Consider the following 19,537-nt stretch of genomic DNA (forward strand, 5'->3'; position numbering starts at 1 on the left):
GCATTCCTCCCTCGTTCGTGACTTGCAGGTGCTGGTTTTGGATTAGGATGGACAAAATTATAATTTAGTGAACACCACTTTAGAGTCCAACAGGTTTATTTGGAAGCACTAACTTTGCTGCTTTTTCATCAGGTGGTTGTGTGATTTTTAACATTGTCCCTCTCGTAAGTTATGAACAGCAGCAGAAAGCAGTGCGCATGCTCCAAACAACAATAGGCCCCGGGTGATTGATGTCAGCAGCGGACCAATGGAAAGACAGGGGCAGAGCTGGAAGACCTGGTCCTCCAGCCAATCAGAGTAAATGAGGGGTGGGACTAGACTATACCACGTGATTATCCACGCCGTCGGCGCGCATGTTCAGGACATGTGGCTGGAGGGCTGTCGGTAAGGAAAGAAATAAACAGCAGGAAGTGGGAGGATAATGGTGTTGGTATGGGCTGAGAGGTTTTACATACATTTGGTGCACATCGGAAAACACAAATTTGAAACTTACAGTCCCATTTTTGCAGCAAAGGGGAAAATGTCTCATCGAGCGATCCCGCCCGAGTGAGCGCCGCCATCTTTATTCGGGGCAACGACTCTCTGGACACGCGCGCAGCCGCCAGCTTTGTAGGGGGCAAAGTTCAGAGGGATGTATGTGCAGCCCTCCCTGATAGAGAGTCATGGGGCAGGATTTACACAGAGCACATTCAAACCCAGGGAAATGGATGCTTTTTATTCTGGATATGTCTCGTCATTCATTTAAAAAAATTTTGATGTGAAGAGAGGCGGTACAGATAGTACGTTTGCAGATGACACCAAAATTGGAGGTATTGTGGACAGTGAAGAAGGATATCTCGGAGTACAATGGGATATTGATCAGATTGGTCAATGGGCTGAGGAGTGGCAGATAGGGTTTAATTTAGATAAATGTGAGGTGTTGCATCTTAGAAAAGCAAATCAGAGCAAGACACATACTGAATTGTAAGGTCTTGGAGATTCTTGCTGAACAAATAGACCTTGGAGTGCAGGTTCATAGATCCTTGAAAGTAGATAGAATAGTGAAGAAGTTGTTTAGTATGCTTTCCTTTATTGGTCACAGCATTGAGTAACGGAGCTGAACAGGTTAGGCCACTTTTGAAATATTGTTTACAATTCTAGTCTCCCTCCTATCAGAAGGAGGAACTGAAACATGGAAGGTTTGAGAATAGATTTTCAAGGATGTTGCGAGTTGGAGGATTTGAGTCGCAGGGAGAGGCATAATAGGCTGGGTCCATTTTCCCTGGAGTGTCATAGGCTGAGGTGTGATGTTATAGAGCTTTATAAAATCATGAGGGGCATGGATAGCATAAATAGATGAGGTGTTTACCTTGGGTTCGTGGAGCCCAGAACTAGAGGATATAGGTTTAGGTTAAGAGAGGAAAATTCAAAAGGAGCCTAAAGGACAACTAAAATTGGAACACTTAAAAAGCATTTGAATAGGAAGGGTTCAGAGGGATGTTGGCCAAATGCTGGCAAATGGGAATAGATTAGGTTAGAATATCTGGTTGGCAGAGACGGTTGGACCAAAGATTCTGTTTCAGTGCTAGTCATCTCTGACTGTGATATCATAAAAGTGAACACTGTTCTGATTCTCCTCTGGTCTCCTTGATGTCCACTTGTTCATTATCTTGCTTCCTCAGTCTCTCGTGTGTATTTTCGCTCTGTTTAGTATTTTACTATTATGTTCACAGACCCTTTTGTAAATGAATTGTCTACTGCTGCCCAACTCGTGACCAGGACTGCTTCTCATTATCAGGTTTTTTTTCTCACAATATTTTTGATAGTCAAGAATTCTTTTTTCCAATAAGTGAGTAAATTTTCCTTCTATTTCTAACAGCCAAATTCTGCACCATTTTCGTTCTGTATAATTCATATTGCACACCCTGAAAAATCGTGTGTATTTCTCCTTCCACAGGTACCAGTGATCAATGCCAAAGCCCTGGTGCCTGTGGAGAGGGTAATATTTGACTTCTTGTACAGCTGCAGTTTGTATGGTGAAGGTGCTCCCACAACGTGGTTGGGTAAGAGACAGAACAGATTATTCACTCAGCGATAGTGAAGAGTAGAAGATACCGGTAAAAATCAGTATGTTTTTAATTTCACAAAAACATTACTGAGAACTTTTGACAAAAGGCTAAAGATGGAGAATATTATGCCAGTGCTAGAGCAGCACTTGTCTTGGTGGGCAGCAAGTTCTGGAGCACAGCCATCAGTCTTATTGCGACAATGCTGGCAGGGCCCAGAGCCTTTACACTATTTGTCCATTTCTTGATCTGATTTGAAATGAGTTTTCAACTAATCCAATTCACATCTGTGTCAGGGACCAATGGGGAAGCTCATTCACTTGGCACTGCTGGCTGACGATTGCTGCAAATGCTGTTGTCGTATCTGTTACATGGATGATTGAGACCCTTCTGTCTGTAGGGATGGGGATATCTGTGATGCTTCCTGCAGTGCGTTGTTTAATTGTCCATCACCAAGCATGACTCGGTGTGGCAGAAATGCAGAGCTCAGATCTGATCCAGTGGTTGTGGGATCACATAGTTCTATTTGGTGTTGCTTGCACTGTTTGGCGTGCAGGTTTGGTAGCTGCACCAGGTTGGCACCTCAATTTTATGTACTGATACTGCTGCTGGCATGTCGTCCTGTGTTCTCCATTGAACCTGGGCTGATCCCCTGGCTTGATGTTATTGGTTGAGTGGGGGATATACCAGGCCATGAGTTTTCAGATTGGGCTGGAGTACAGTTGTGCTGCTGTTTTTGGCCCACAGTGAGGCAGAAGTTGCAGAGTCAAAAGGACTGACTTTGTGGTTGTACTTTCCAGTGCATTGGGAGATGTAATGTGGTCCATCCAGTTTCCTTCCTTTGTTGAGACTGTGCAGTGATTAATACAGTGAGTGATTGGGTGGGCCACTGTCAGGAATGCAACTTTTAAAAACAGGTTTTGTGATTTTTTTTATGCATAATTTCAGTTGCATCACAATGTAAATTTTTGCTATGAATTCTGTGCTTCAGAATTGTGCCTTCCACAATCACCTGATGAAGGAGCAGCGCTCTGAAAGTTAGTGTGCTTCCAATTAAACCTGATGGACTATAACCTGGTGTTGTGTGATTCTTAACTTAGAACATTACAGCACTACTAACAGGGCTGCATGTAAACAGGCTCAATCCAGTTAATCAATACATTCGGAAGGATTTCCTCCAAGTTTGATGACTCAATACTAGTCAAAACCGTCAACTTCAACCTGCAATGTTGCTCTTAACAAAAACTTCAGGCTGACACAAAGCTCCCCACCCCACTGCAATGTGGTAACCGGGCCCGGCCCAGGAACTGGGACATTTGTGGACTGTGATCTCAAAGGAAGCGAGCAAACACAATTCTGACAGATTAGTCCTCAAAGATGAGTAGCAGGTTTGAGACAAGGCAGGTGGTATGCCGCCTTGCACTTAGCTTAATTGCATTTCTTATTTACAATTGTGTTTTGCAAAGTATAAAGAACTGTGTTTTCCATGGTTGGGGAGTTTTATCCTCGTTGATCACAGTTGCTGCCTCTTGCTCCCCAAGTCAAATCATAGGATCTGTATAAAAAAATAAACTGCAGGTGCTGGAGATCTGAACCACAGAAACAAAGTGCTGGAGAAACTCAGCAGTTCTGAGGGCATCGGTGAAGTGAAAATAATGTTACATTTCAAGTTCACTAACTCTTCGTCTGAACGGACAAATGGTCATGAAACTTTGAACTTACAATGTTTTTTTTCCCCCTCAGAGATGCTGCTGGACCTGCAGTTCTCCAGCACTGTGCTTTCTATAGTGAACTTTATTTACAAAACAGATCGGAAAATACTAATCTCCAAAAGTGAAAGGTTCATTGCAAACATGAGCATAGCTTCCACACTTGAGTTACAGAAGCACGCCTCAGTTTAAAAACCAGATTTAACTCAAAGTAACATTCCATCTCAAAACTAGCCGAGTTACACCAGTAATAAAGCTCATCCACCCAATGAGGCACTTCAGCACAACATCCTGCAGTGTTACACACAGCCACCTTTACCAAAGAATGATCACATGTCACAAAATTGAAGGCCAAGAGCATGTCTCTTTAAAGGAGCTGAAGTCAAACTCTCAATTTTTGGAAGGATTTTTATTAAACCTGATTGAACATTTAAATCTTAGAGCATAATCTTTGCTTTTTTAAACAAAATGTGTGGGAAACATCCCACATCTTGCTAAAGGTTCAGTTCAGTCTGATACATAGAGCCAAAGGTCAAACAAACATCTCACTTTCCATTCACTTCTACAAAGGGCTGACATCACATTTCTTCAGGATTTATAGTATTTTATAAATTGTTTGTAAAATCATTTGTCACATTAAAGAACTGGACAATAAATGTCATTGTATGCAATAAGAGTGAAGCCTGTGACAGCAGATTTAGCTTTGGAGGGCAGTGTATGCGCTTTCTAAATTCTGGGAGCACTTTCGGAGACTTCTCCCAGGTGATGATAGTGAGCGTATCTGGAATGCACTGTTTAGATTTGGAAATCCATGGGAAACAATCTGTGGTTTCACTAATACTTGGCTTGCGTTGTTGGTGTACAGTAAGCAATTCATAAAGTTACTTATGTATTGTTGTTGACTACCTGAATGGTATTCAAATCTTCCAGGTTGCCTTCAATAGTGTGAATGCATCTATTGTAAATATTTGGAATATTCCAGAACTGCCCAGTGCTTGGCAAATTCAGGGGGGACAAAAAAAATCACATTGAGTAATTTGAAATTAACAATCCAAGAGGACTTAACCACTGAAGTATTCAATTCAAATAGTTAAATAGAATGCTTATATTTAAAATACCTCTTATCCATAAGAATGGATGGATTGACAGAATTGGGACCAAATTCCTAGCTGGGGCGTGTGAAATGTGCTTTGATAAAGTCACCTGCATTTACCAACAATAATTTGGCAAGCTCCGAAATTTAAGAAACAATACGAGCTTCATTGCTGCTCCAGTCGGGTCCCAAGCTCTGTGAAAAAAATAACAATGTTCAGGTTTATTGCATACACTCTGAAACACATGTTCCTTCTACAGATCCTGCAAGTTTCCCCAATGAGCATAGTCCATCCAAATGATGTTGCTAACTTTGGCCAACTCATTTCTTTCCTAGCCTCTGTAACCTGAAGAGTGACCAGAAGCAATTACTCCCCATATGTGGGAACATTACGACGAGGATTATTTCCTTCAGAATTGACTTCCATATATTCAGTGCCCAGAAAAAATAAAAAGCTTGTCACCTTTTATAGAGCAATGATTCAGTGGGAGTAAAACGCTAAACTTTTCTTGCTGAACAATCAAGCTGCCTAAATTTTAAAAATGAACACTTCTTAATAGTTCTTAATAGATCTATTAAGAATGAACACTTCTTAATAGATCCTAACGAAATATATTGTGCGAAACAAATCACATGATACATAGTTATTCAGATAATAAAACAAGTTTGTTCATTGAAGAACCCAGAGGAAAAGGTCATGAAACAATGTGAGTTTGATCTACCTCAATCATCATTGGAAGTGTATTCTCTGCATAAATTTTCCTTTTCCTCCTCGAAGTATTCAACTTCTTGAATAATTGAGAGAATGAAGTCACAGTTGTACAACACAAACTTAGACCCTTCAGTCCAACTTGTCCATGCTGACCAGATATCAAAAATCTAATCCCATTTGCCAGCATTTGTTCCATATCCATCTTAAACCCTTTCTACTGATTATCAGTTTATTTTACTTTATCAGCACTTGAAATACTGACATTTTTTTTCCCCCAACATTGGTAAAAGAAATCATAAGTTCATTTATCTAAGTTAATTTTGTAATCTTTCACAAAGAAACAAGTGAGAACAACATATAGCTGAGTGCAAAACAAAATACTGCGGCTGCGCGATATCTGGGAACACTCTAAAGCTGAGGCACTGATACTGCACAAGTTTGTCAGCACGGTTTCAATTACTGACAATAATTTAGTAATGTCTTAGCCTTCACATTGTTAAGGTAAATGTGAGATATCTGAATTTCATGAATTGGTTCCTATTGCACTTCGATCAACAAAAATTATTCTTGGTTTAATCTACTCAAAGGAGAAAGTGACGACCAAAGAAGCTGGACATCAGAATCGAAAAGTGTCATGCTGGAAAAGTACAGGAAGTCAGGCAGCATCCGAGAAGCAGGAGAGTTGATGGTTCGGGCATAAGCCCTTCATCAGGAATCACAGGCTTCAGAAAAATAACTGGCATAAACTTATGCCAATACATATGTAGAAGGGTCAAAGCACGTTACTATCAGATTAGAGACTAATTTCAAATTTGGTACCATTCAGTGCAACATTTCAGGATGATATTTACATATGTACCTAAAAGAGAAGTTGTCTAAAATTACAAGCTCCAGAATGATTATAGAATTAAACCTGGAAATAAAGCTGATGAACAAGAATGGCAAAGTGAAGTCCCATCAGTATCGCCTTGGGCAGTGTCAAGTAAGAATTTGAGAGCAGAGTTGCCACTTTGGTGTAACCTGCAGTCTGGCCAAATTGCAGCAAAAAGCTGTTCAATTTTATCTGCAAACTATTGAATGCAAAATCCTCCTTGCACAATAATGAGGCAGCATTTTGGGATGTCATTTTTCAATTATATTATTTTCAAAGTTACTCACAATTAAGAGTGTTCACTTGGTGCTGTCTGCATAACACAGTACGCAAAGGAATTAACAAATAAAACATTATAGCCCAAATTCAGAGTCAATAATTTATTGATATTGCATGGGTCCAGCATTGATAAGTAATCTATTTTTAAAAATAAATACAGATACATTTACTAATTACATTGGAGTACAGTCAAGTTTCTTACTGAACAGTGACAAGATTGTACAGAGTCCGCATGGATTTAAGAGAGGGGAATCATACTTAGCAAATTTACTGAAAGAATCTACAGAGTCGAATATTAAAGTAAGAAATTGCAGGACGTTTAGGAAAGCTTATCATTAAACATGATAGACTGGGTTTTGTGAAAGAGAAACTATATTTGACAAATTTGCAACAGTTCATTGAGGAGATAACAAGAAGGGCTGATAAAGGGCAATCCAATGATGTTCTGTATTTGGATTTTAAAAATGCAAATGATAAGGTGCTACATAAAAGTTATTTGCACAATTTAGGAGCTCATGATATCGGCGTAATGTATTAGCATGGATTGAGGATTGGTTAACCACACTGGCTGTTGGTGAGTCCTCACTTGCAGTGTTGTATACAATGTTAGCTCCCATATTTAATAAAGGATAAACTAACATCGGAAACCATTCAAAAAAGATTCACTTAGGTGCTTCGAGGACGAAAGGGTTGACCTATCAAGAATAGATAAGCAGGGGTGATCTTATGGAAACAAGATTCTGAGGAGCTTGACAGAATAGATGTTGACTAGATCTTCGAGCACCAGTGAAGTCTCAAACGAGGGGACATTACATAAGGGAACATTCATTTTAGAAAAAGTAAAGAATTTTTTCTCTCAATGAATGGGTAGAATTTTGTCACCCAAACAATTGTGAAAGTTAAATGTGGGAGGGGAAAGGTTGGGTTACTCTTCGGAGGGTTGTTCTGGCTTGTTGGGCTGAAGGGCCTGTTTCCACATAGTAGGGAATCTATGATTCTATCTCAAATTATTTTAAAAGAGGGCAGATAGATTTTTGAAATATTGAGCAGTTGAGGGCTATGCGGATCAAGCATAAAAGAGGTGTTGAGGTCTGGGTTGGCCAAGCCATGATCTGATAGAATGGGGGAACAAGCTGGAGGGGATGAATGTCCTACTCCTGCTCCGATTCCTTGAGGCTCCATTTCATGTTTTTTTTTTGTTTCCAAAGAAGAGCGTGATACAATGTGCTAAAGATCTCAGATGTGAAAAAGTGGTGTTTATGTACTGGTTCAGATGGCATTGATTCATCAATCACAGCTATACAGTCATGAGTAGGAAGGCAATTCCCTCCATGAATAAAGGAAATCTACTGCAGAGCTCACACAAAGGGAATTCTTACCCTCAGTAAACTCTCCCATCACATTACCCAACATATCAGCTAAAGCAGGACACACTGCGCATGCTCTAGCAAACAAAGGGACTCCGGGTGATTGATGTCAGCACCGGACCAATGAAAGGACGGTGGGCGGAGCTGGATGACCTAGCGGGATGTTGGTCCTCCAACCAATCAAAGTGAATGAAGGGCGGAGCTAAACTAAACCATGTGATCACCCTCACGGGCGGCGCACAGTTGCTGTTATGAATGTTCGGGAAGTTATGAAGAGAAAGGATACGGTAAGGAAAGAAATAAACAGGGAAACCGGAGAAAAACTGTATTGCCATGAGCGGAGAGGTTTTACAAACAAATTGTGCACGTCGGAAAATACAAATTTAAACGTCCCAGTCCCGTGTTTGCAGTAAATGAGGAATTTCCTCAGCGCAGCTGCAGGCCTGAGTGAGCGCCGCCATCTTTATTCGGACACGTGCTGCGCCGCCATCTTTGTAGGGGGCAAGGTGCAGCCTGGCGCATGTGCAGCCTTTCTCCAGTATAGAGTCATTGTGATCATAGCAGCCCATACAGCTCTGATTCACCTCTGGGCTCCCTCATGACCACTTTGTCAATATCTAGCTTCCTTAGTCTCGAACCATGGGTGCATTTTTGGTCTGTTTAGTCCTGTATTATTACTTTTTTAAACCCTTTGTAAATTAGTTTTTCACTGCGGCCCAGCCCCTGACTATGTGCTGCTCTATTATCAGATTACTTTTTTCTTGAATATTTTTGACAGTCAAGAATTCTTTTTTCCAATAAGCAAGAGTATTTTCCTTCTATTTCTGACTATCAAATTCTGCCCCATTTTCATTCCCTGTAATCCATTTTGCACTCCCTGAAACATCAACTGTGTTTCTCCTTCCACAGATACCAGTGATTAATGCCAAAGCCCTGATGCCTGTGGAGAGGGTGATGTTTGACTTTCTTGTACAGCTGCAGTTTGTGTGGTGAAGGTGCTCTCACAGTGTGGTTGGGTAAGTGACATTATAGATTATTCATTCAGCAACAGTGATGATTTGAAAATAATGTGCAAATCAACAACAGTTTGTATTCTTATTATCATGCTTATAATTTCACAAAAATACTATTGAGACCTTTAGACATAAGGCCAGAGATGAAGATATTAGGTCAGGTGACCAAAAGCATTGCCAAAAAGCAGGTTTTGAGGGATGTCTTAAAGGTGGAAAGCAGTCCTGAGAGGTTTTGGCTGCGAATTGCAGACCATACTGCTTCAGCAACTGCAGAAACAACCACACAGGTGAAGTAATGAATTAACAAATGGTTGGGAGTCTCGAAGAAAATGAGTTGTCGAGGTCACAAAGTGTGTGTGGTGCAGGGAGGTAGGGATGATCACAGCCAGGAATTAAATCAAGTGTGAGAAATTTAAATTGAGGGATATTGGCCAGGTGCTGGCAGGTGAGACTCGATTGGGTTCGGATATCTGGTCGGCATGGACCGAAGGGTCTTTTTCTTTGCTGTGCATCTCTATGGCTGTATGCTGTTGATTATGAAGAGGAGCCTTTTGATGAATCAACAAGTAGAGATTCAGACTTTCTTGAGATTACTGGGAGGTTGAATGTGGGAAGCTGGCCCTGAGTGTGTTTGGAAAATGAAGTCTGGAGATAACACAAGGTTGATGAAAGTATATGAGCTGAGGCAAGGGTGGAATCAGCTAGAAATAGTGGTGTTGGAGTGGGACTGAGTTATCACACTCACCTCACCTCTGGGATTCAGCTGGTTGCCAGATTGTGAATCAGGGCGGTAACACAATCGGGAGCTGAGTGGCCCTGGTGGTGCCTGAAATAAGTGTCGCTCAGCTGGCTGTTGCTGAGCAGCTGCTGCTTGGTAGCCCTGATAATGACATCTTCCATCACTTTACTGCTGATCGAGTGTGGACTGATAGAGGGAAATTTCCTGGGTTGGATTGCCCTGTGTTTGTGTTGAACATCCCTGGGCAATGTTCCACATTGTCGGTAGATGCCAGTGCTGGAGCGGTACTTGGCTTGGTGGGTGGCAAGTTCTGGAGCACAAGCCATCAGTATTATTGCCAGAATATTGGCAGGGCCCGTAGACTTTGCACTACTTAACCATTTCTTGATGTTATTCAAGCTTAATCGAACTGGCTTAAAACACCTCTGTGATGTTAGAAACCACTGGAGAAGGCTGAGATGGATCATCTCACTTTACACTTCTGGCTGCAGATTGCTGCAAATGCTGTCACCTTGTCTGGTGCATGGGTGTGTGAGGCCCCTCCATCAGTAAAGGTGGGGATATCTGTGATGCTTCCTCCAGTGAGTTGTTTAATTGTCCATCACCGTTCACAACTGGGTGTGGCAGAACTGCACAGCTCCGATCTGATCCATTGGATGTGGGATCACTTAGCTCTGTTGCTTGCTGCTGATGCTGTTTGATATGCAGGTAGTTCTGTTTGATAGCTTCAACTGGTTGGCACTTCATTTTTAGATCTGCCTGGTGCTGTTCATGGCATGCCCTTCTTTACTGGCCATTGTTATGGGTGAGAGCATGATTTACAAGCCCATGAGATTTCAGATTGTGCTGGAGTAAAGTTCTGCTGCTGTTGATGTCCCACAGTTCCTAATAGATACCCAGTTTGAGATCCTACATCTCTTCAAAGTCTGTCCCATTTAGAACAGTGATAGTGTCACTCAACACAATCGAGGTTTTTCTCAACTTTAAGGCAAGACTTGTGTCTCCAAAAGGAATGTGTGATGGTCGCTCGTACTGATACTGTCATGGCCAGATGTATCTGCAGCTGGTCAATTCATAACAATGAGATCAAGTATGTTTTTCCCTCTTGTTGGTTCCCTCACCACCCGCTGCAGACTCAGTTGAGCAGCTATGTCCTTTAGGACCTGGCCAGCTCAGTCAGTAATTCTGTTGCAGAACTAGTCTCGATTGTGGACATTGAAATCCTGTACCCGGAGGACGTTTGACACCATTTTACTTCTCAGTGCTTCCTCCAAATGTTGTTCAACATGAAGGAGAACTGATCCATCAGCCAAGGGAGGACGGTACGTGGTAATCAGCAGGAGCCATGAGACTTCCTGGTCTCCGGAGCCAATGCTGAGTACTCCCAGGGCAAATCCTCCCTGTCTGTACACCACTGTGCCACCACCTCTGCCTGGTCTGTCCTGCCGGTGGGACAGGACATATCCAGAGATTTCAGGAGGAAGTGAAGACTGCAGATGCTGGAGATCAGAGTCAAGAGTCTGGTGCTGGAAAAGCACAGCAGGTCAGGGTGATGAAGGGCTGAGTCTCGAAACGTCGATTATCCTTCTCCTCGGATGCTGCCTGACCTGTTGTGCTTTTCCAGCACCACACTCTCGATATCTAGGGATGGTGATGGTGGTGTCTGGTCATTGTTTGTAAGGGATGATTCCGTGAGTATGACTATGTCAGGCTGTTCCTTGACTAGTCTGTGAGACAGCTCTCCATATTTTGGCACCAAAAACCATATGTTAGTGAGGAGGACGTTGCACCATCGAGAGGGCTGATTCTGTGGTTGTAATTTCTGGTGCCTTGTTAGTTGCCAACTGGTCCATCCAGCTTCATTCCTGTGTTGAGACTTTGCAGTGATTAATACATTGAGTAGCTGGCTGGGCCGCTGTCAGGTTGGCAGGATTTTTTTCGCCATTGACAATGGTTCCATGGAGATCAGGAGATTCCTAACACATTTTTTTTCTTGAATTCAGATTCCACCATCTGCCAAGACGGGATTCGAACCAGGACTTCAGTCGTTTGTTTTAATAATCTGGATAAAAGCTAAATACATCAGGTTTATTCACTCATTTTAAATATCACTAACCCTGGTTTTGTTTCTTTGTAAAACACTGTCCATCATCCTGTCTCCTCCATCCTCCCCTCCAACACCGAGTGAGGAGCACATGGAGTTTCTCTGTCACTAAGACTGAGATAATCCAATCTGCTGCTTCTCACCCTCCCACTAGCCCACTGAGCCAAACTGCCTCACGTGGTGTTCCTGGTTTTTGTCCTAAACCTACATCTTTCTCCAGTGAGTTGTCAAGCCTTATCAGAGCTCACCTTGACCCTTTACCCAAACCTCGCTAAACTCACTTTCCAACTCTCTTTCCTCCACTGCCGCCTCATCACTCCCCCTCGCCAATTCATAGATATTGTTCCTTGTTCTGTCTGTTGGTCTTTTTTTGGTTATGTCCTTCTCTCCCATTCTGTGAAAAACTAATATTTGACCTCACCGTTGTTGGAAAATCCTGCTCCATCTCCACTCTCCCTTTCCTTTCTGTATTACTTGCATTTGGTGTCCCTCAACGATTTGGTCTCTCCTCTATCTCACGTATATAGTGCCAGGAGGTGATATCGTCCAAAAACACTGTGTTAGGTTTGACATGTACACTGACGATGCCCAGCTCTCCCTCCCCATCATCCCTCTCCATTATTCCACTGTTACTCAGTTACCAAACTGCTTATCACATTCCCACTACTCGATTAGCTGCAATTTCCTCCATTGAAACATTGTCACGGTTAAACCCATTGCCTTACCTTTACCTTTCTGCTGAGCCCCTCCCTCCCATTGGGAACTCTCTGAGACAGAACGACACTCTTCACAATATTGCTGTTATATCTGACCCCAAGGTGACCTGATCAGACATCCACACGATCCCAATCTCTTCAACGTTGCTTTTCTCCACCTCACCCCAGCTCCATTGCCACTGAAACCCCTGACCCGTGCCTGTGTCGCCTTATCTTGATGAATCCAAAACAGAACCCTTGATTCCGTGACTCAGAATCTGGTTTCAGACTCCCCTCTCAGTGTTTACCCTCAGACACATTCTCTCAGTATTTATCCTGTCAAACCCCTTAAGAATCCCATCTGTCTCAATGAGATCACCTCTCTTACTCCAAAATCCAGTGAGTAGAGTCCCAACCTTTTCAGCCTTTATTTAAAAGATAATCCCTCCAAACCAGGGATCATCTCATTGAACCTTCCCTGAAATGCCTCCAATAAAGTGACACATTTCCTGATCTCAAAGGACCAAAACTCCTCTCATTACTGCAGATATGGTGGTCTCACCAGCACTTCCACACGTTACTCTCAGATATATACTCCAAACTCTAGTACTGAGAACCTTTGAAACAAAATATTCGATTCCCCTTCCTGGTTCCCTGTTGTAACTGTGTGGTTGCTTTCTGTGTTTCCTGAACAATTACCCCTGGTCCCTTTGTGCAGCTTTCTACGGTTTCCACCATTTAAATAGTACTTTGTTCTTTTATTATCTCCTCCAAAATGAGCAACTTCCCATTTTCCCAAGTTACACCCCATCTGGCAACTTGTTGCCCCCTTCTCCTGAGCATCTCTGTCTTTTCATAATCCTCTTAGACCTTTACAGTTATGCCTTTTCTAGGAGATAACCCCCCTTCCCATTCTTCCAAACATTTACTGGGAGCACTGGGCAGTGGGAAGCAGACAGTGTTGCTATCTTTTTAGGGATACGCTTTGGAGTGATTGAAAGGATCTTCCTACCCATTGATCAGGATGGAGACAACTTGCCCGTCGTTAGGCATTAGCCTTTCACACCCATGTCTTATTGATGAGGCAGAGCGGCAGCACGGAATGAAAGAAAAGAAAGTAATTCTTGTTCCCCATATCTCACTGACGCTTGGACCATTTTCTCCAATGTGTCAAAGAACTGCTGTGTTCAGTCACATGAGATCTCAAGTGGGTGGCACGGTGGCACAGTGGTCAGCACTGCTGCCTCACAGCGTCAGAGACCCGGGTTCAATTCCCACCTCAGACGACTGACTGTGTGGAGTTTGCACGTTCTCCCTGTGTCTGCGTGGGTTTCCTCCGGGTGCTCCGGTTTCCTCCCACAGTCCAAAAATGTGCAGGTCAGGTAAATTGGCCATGCTAAATTGCCCGTAGTGTTAGATAAGGGGTAAATGTAGGGGTATGGATGGGTTGCGGGTCGGTGTCGGCGGGCCGAAGGGCCTGTTTCCACACTGTAAGCAATCTAATCTAATCAAGTTGGAATCTCCTAGAAACCCACAGATTTCCCCCTGAGTTGACTGCTGTTGTCCTCAAGGGTAATATGTACAGTAATCCTGAGCCACGAGGAGGGGATGGTGTGAGTTTCTAACCTGAACTGAGAGTGACAGATTTTAGAAACTTGTATTACAGGATATTATGGGTGGACATTCAGATGGTAATCTCAGTAAATATTCTGCCAAACTCTGATTGAATTACTCAGTACATTCGCATTGTGTGTGTGAGTATTGTGTTTCAGATCAATCCCATTTGCTGCTTAAAAATTCTCCTTTGAATCATCGCATTCTCTCAAAAGGTCTCCCCAAACCTTCAATGTGTCATGTAATCCTTTTCTGATGACCTGATGAGTGTAAGGTTTATGATTCGAATGTGTAATTTTTGTATAAGGATGTCTCAGAGAGGGAGCAGAATATTCTTAAAGGGGAGAATAACCATTTTGAGGGGAGGCTGTTGTTTATTGGTATCAATGACATCGGAAGAGAAGAGTTCACATTATTGGATCATTGGAATCTCTTGTGGGGTAGAATTGACCTCCATCAGAAGGATGGATTGTACTGGGAGTGGAAGGGAACAGTTGCTAGTGCTATTCAGGAGGCATTAAACCAGTGAAGGAATGTGGGTAAACCCAGAGAGAGAGTAAGGGAAGAGCTAAGTCTGACACTGGTACAGTTCAGACGTCAAACAGTCAAGGCAGACAAGGGCAAGGCACAGAATGAGCAGTTACACTGCATTTATTTCAATGCAGGAGGCCCGATAGGCCGGGCAGAGGAGCTCAGGGTATGGTTTTGAACATCGCACTGGGATATAATAGCAAACACAGAGGCATGACTTAATGATGGATAGGGCCAGCAGCCTAATGTTCGAGTATATAGATGCTATAGCAAAGATATAAAGGGGGCAACAGAGCAGGGGGAGAGGTATTTTTTATTATGGATAACATTACAGCTGGGCTTCAAGAGGGTATTCCTGGGAGTACATCCAGGCAGGTTATACAGATGGAACTGACAAATAAGAAAGGGATGATCTCCTTATTGGGATGGTACTATTGACCCCCCCCTCCCCCTTCCCCAATAGTCAGCAGGGAGTTGAGAAGCAAATTTACTAAGAGATCACTTCTCTGTAAGAATAGTATGGTTGTGTACAAGACTTGACCTTCTTTGTTATTCAGTCACAGGATGGGGGTGTCACTGGCTGGGCTCAAAGGGCAGTAAAGAGTCAACCACATTGCTGTGGGTCTAGAGTCACATGTAGGCCAGACCAGGTAAGGATGGCAGATTCCTTCCCTGAAGGATATTAGCGAATCTGATGAGATTTGTTTTCGTAATAATCAACAATGGATTCATGGTCTTTAATAGATTCTTAATTCCAAATTTTTATTGAATTCACATTCCACTGTCTGCCGTGACGGGATCCAAACCCCTGGCCCCAGAACGTTATCTGGGTGTCTGGATTATCCATCTAGTGATAATCTCACTAGGCCATTTGGCAGGGTGAGTGACTGAGGTATCCGTGGGGCAGCACATCAGCACCAAAGATCCCATGGTCTCTGCGGAAGATAGAAAGGGCTGGGGAGGGAGATATATCCCTGGTGGTGGGGTCTGACTGTAGGTAGCGGACATAGCAGAGGTTAATGGAGATTAGTGGGTGGCAGGTGAGGACTGGGGGGTTATATTCTTATTGTGGTTGGAGGGGTGGGGGGAAGGCGGAGGTACAGGAAGTGGAGGATATGCATTGGAGTGCATTGTTGATCAAGGGGGAGAGAAATCCAGTCCTTGAAAGAGGAAACCTTTCTGGGATGTCCTGGAGTGGTATTGCTTCTCCTGGGAGCAGATATGGCAGAGGCGGAGGAATTGGGAGGACAGAATCACGTTTTTACAGGAATATACTCGAGGGTAATCAGGAGAGCAAAAATATATTAAGGATAAAATAATAACCAGACCGAGAATAGGACCCCTTAAAGATCAACAAGGCCATCTATGGAACAACAAGATGTGGGAGAAATACTTTGCTATTCTATTCTAGAGAGTTTGGAGAAATAAATAGTGATAACTTGAAAAGTGTCTAGATTACAGAGGGGGAAGTACTGGATGTCTTAAACAGTAGCAAGGTGGATAAATCCCTGGGACCTGATCAGGTGTATCCCAGAAATTTGTGGAAAGCTAGGAAGGTGATGGCAGTGCCCCTCCCTGAGGTATTTATTTCATTGTTTGTGACAGGTGAGGTGCTGGAAGATGGGTGCCATTATTTAAAAAGGTGGTAAGGAAAGGCTAGGGAACAAGAGAACAGTCCACCTAACATCAGTGGTAGGTAAGTTGTTGGAAGGGATTCTGAGGGACAGGATTTACATGTATTTCGAAAGACAAGGATTGATTAGGGATAGTTAACATGGCTTTGTGTGTGGGAAATTCTCTCTCTCTAACTTAATTGAGTTTTTTTGAAGATGTGACAAAGATGATTGATGAAGGCAGACTGTGGACGTTGTCTATATGGTCAATGAACGATGTTCCACAAAGCAGACTGGTTAGCAAGGTTAGATAACATGAAATGTTGGGAGAATAAGCCATTTGGATATAAAACTGACTTGAAGGTAGGAGGCAGAGGGTTGTGATGGAGGGTTGCTTTGCGGACTGGAGGCCTGTGAGCAGCATTGTCCTGCAGGAATGGATATTGGGTCCTTAAATAAATGACTTGGATGTGAATATATGAGATATGGTCAGTGGGTTTACAGAAGACACCAAACTTGGAGGTGTAGTGGACAATGAAGAAGTGGACAAGTTCAGAATGCAACAGTATCTTGACCAGATGGGCCATTGGAGCGAGGAATGGCAGACTGGGTTCAATTTAGACAAATGTAAGCTGTTGGATTTTGGAAAGGCAAATCAGAGCAGGACTTGTACACTTAATGGGAAAATCCTTGGGAATGTTGCTGAACATAGAGACCATGGAGTGCAGGTTCATTGTTCCTTGAAAGGAGAGTCGCAGGTAGGCAGACTAGTGAAGGTGGGGTTTGGTATGCTTATATTTATTGGTCAATGCATTGAGTACAGAAGCTGGGACGTCAAATTGTGGTTGGACAGGACATTGATTAAGCCATTTCAGGAATTCTGTTTGAAGTTCGAAATTCCCTGTTCTGGAAAGGATGTTGTGAATCTTGAAAGAGTTCAGACAAGATTCACAAAGACTTTGCTAGGGTTGGAGGATTTGGGCTACAGGAGGAGGCTTAATTTCCTTGGAGAGCCAAAGACTGAGAGGTGACTTGATGGAGATTTATAAAATCATGAAGCGCACAGATAAGGTGAACAGCCAGGGTCTTTTCCCCCCAGTTAGGTGGGATCAAAATAAGATCACATGGGCTTAAGTTGAGAGGGCAAAGATTAAAAACGGATCTAAGGGGCAAAGTTTTCAAGCTGTGTGTGGTGTATGTGTGGAATGAGCTGCCAGATGAAGAAGTGGAGGCATCCGATTGGGTACATGAATAGGAAGAGTTTCCAATGATACGGACCAATAGCTGGCAAATGGGGCTCCATTTGTTGAGGATTCCTATTTGGCATGGACAAATTGGACCAAAGGTCTGTTTCTGTGCTGTACATCTCTATGACACTAACAAATGAAAATAAGATGTGTTCCTCTTTTGTGGAGAGCTAGCAGAAGCACAGATAATTGTCCTTGGAGCTGAGAAGGTTAAGCAGTGATTTTGACCAGGTGCAAATTTGTTTCTCGGATATCTAATCTGCAGAGAGAGTGGAAATGTTAACAATGTCACAATTTTAGTAACTATTTTCAGGTAATTGGCAAATAATGTGAACATTATTTTATTCAGTAAGTTCTGAGCATTTGGAACAGTCTGAATGGCAGCTGGACACAGACTCAGCAGTTATTCATAAACAGATTTGGAATTTTACTTTTTAAGGGAAGATTTGGGAGGCTATGGGCAAATGGGAAGGGAATTCGGACAGATTTGCAGCATCTCCAGAGGGAGAGGGTACATCCCAAATGGGCTGAATAGCCCCAGGCCCTGTGCTCTGTGATACTGCCCCATTGAGTGTGAATATTGTAGCTCATCCCAGGGCAGAGAGAGGGAGGATCCCACCACTCACCTCACAATGGGCCCCGATGATTGATGTCAGTGCAGGCCAATAGGAGGCAGAGGGCAGTACTGGAGGACCAGGCCGTACCAGTTTGTCCTCCAACCAATCGGAGTGAATGAGGGCATCCTCAAGGCTGGAACGAAAGAAAGGCACATATCGTAGAGATTTGCGAAACTGGAGGACATGAGATAGGGAGCGTTCTGTGGCTGGTGAGGAATTATATAAATAAGGAAGAGTTTTGAAGCTGGATGAAGTGACAGTGATCGGGAGAGTTGAGGATGGAGGAATTTAGAGTTAGTGAGGATTAGCGTCATAATGTTATACAGCAAGGAAACAGGCCCTGTGGTCCAACCAGTCCATGCCAACCATAATTCCAAACTGAACTAATTGTGCCTGCCTCCGCTTAGTCCACATCCATCCAAATGTTTCCTATTTATGTACTAATCTGAATGTCTTTTAAATATTGTAATTGTACTCACAGCGACCACTTCCTCTGGAAGTTCATTTCACACGTATAATTTTTTTTAAAACCCTAATGTCTTTTCTCAAATCTTTCTAATTTCTTCTCAAAATGAATGCACCCGAGATTTGAACCTCCCTCTCCCCCGGCTATTCACTTTATCTACACTCTTTCTGATTTTATAAACCTCTAATAAGGTCACCCCTCAACCTTGTGCATGCCAGTGAAAAAGTTCCAGCCTATCCAGCCTCTCCTTAAAACACAATCCCTCCATTCATGGCAACATGCTCCAATTTAATAATATCCTTCCTATAACAGCACAACCAGAACTGGACAGAGTATTCCAGAAGAGGCCTCTCCAATGTCCTGTACATCCTCAACATAACGTCCCAACTCCTGTACTCAAAGGTCTGAACAATGAAGGTAAGTGTGCTAAGCACCTTCTTAACCACCCTGTCTACATGTAACACAAACTTCAAAGACATGAACCCCTTGGTCTCTTTGTTCCCATATCACTACTCAAGGCCGTACTTTTATTGAGTGAAAGTCCTACCCTCATTTGTTTTGTCAGGATGTTATATTTTGCATTTATTCCAATCCAAAAAAATTTTGAGTCTCAAGGCAGTAGGAGTATAATTAAGAGGGAAATCAAGAGGCAAAAAAGGGACGTGAGATAGCTTTGGCAAATAGGATTAAGGATAATCCGAAGGACTTTTGTAAATACATGAGGAACAAAAGGCTAACTAGGGAGAAAATAGAGACCCTCAAAGATCAGCAAGGCAGCCATTGTGTGGAGCTGCAGGCGATGGGCGAGTTAGGAAACAAGTA

At 42.9% G+C, this 19,537-nt stretch overlaps 1 long non-coding RNA gene across 1 annotated transcript in view; it reads left to right on the top strand.

The window, feature by feature from the left end:
- The first annotated feature begins 8,349 nt into the window (after nucleotides 1-8,349).
- Nucleotides 8,350-19,537, top strand: part of LOC148139522 (uncharacterized) — a 43,866-nt gene continuing 32,678 nt past the window's right edge. Inside the window, exons 1-4 of the long non-coding RNA XR_015753631.1 lie at nucleotides 8,350-8,363; nucleotides 8,986-9,092; nucleotides 11,832-11,914; nucleotides 19,028-19,132. This is a non-coding gene — a long non-coding RNA (uncharacterized LOC148139522). The remainder of the gene's footprint in view (nucleotides 8,364-8,985; nucleotides 9,093-11,831; nucleotides 11,915-19,027; nucleotides 19,133-19,537) is intronic.

The sequence above is a fragment of the Chiloscyllium plagiosum genome, unplaced genomic scaffold (genome assembly GCF_037043375.1).
Source record: "Chiloscyllium plagiosum isolate Xiang-an unplaced genomic scaffold, Cpla_swu_hap1 HiC_scaffold_38, whole genome shotgun sequence".
Taxonomy (NCBI): Eukaryota; Metazoa; Chordata; class Chondrichthyes; order Orectolobiformes; family Hemiscylliidae; genus Chiloscyllium; species Chiloscyllium plagiosum.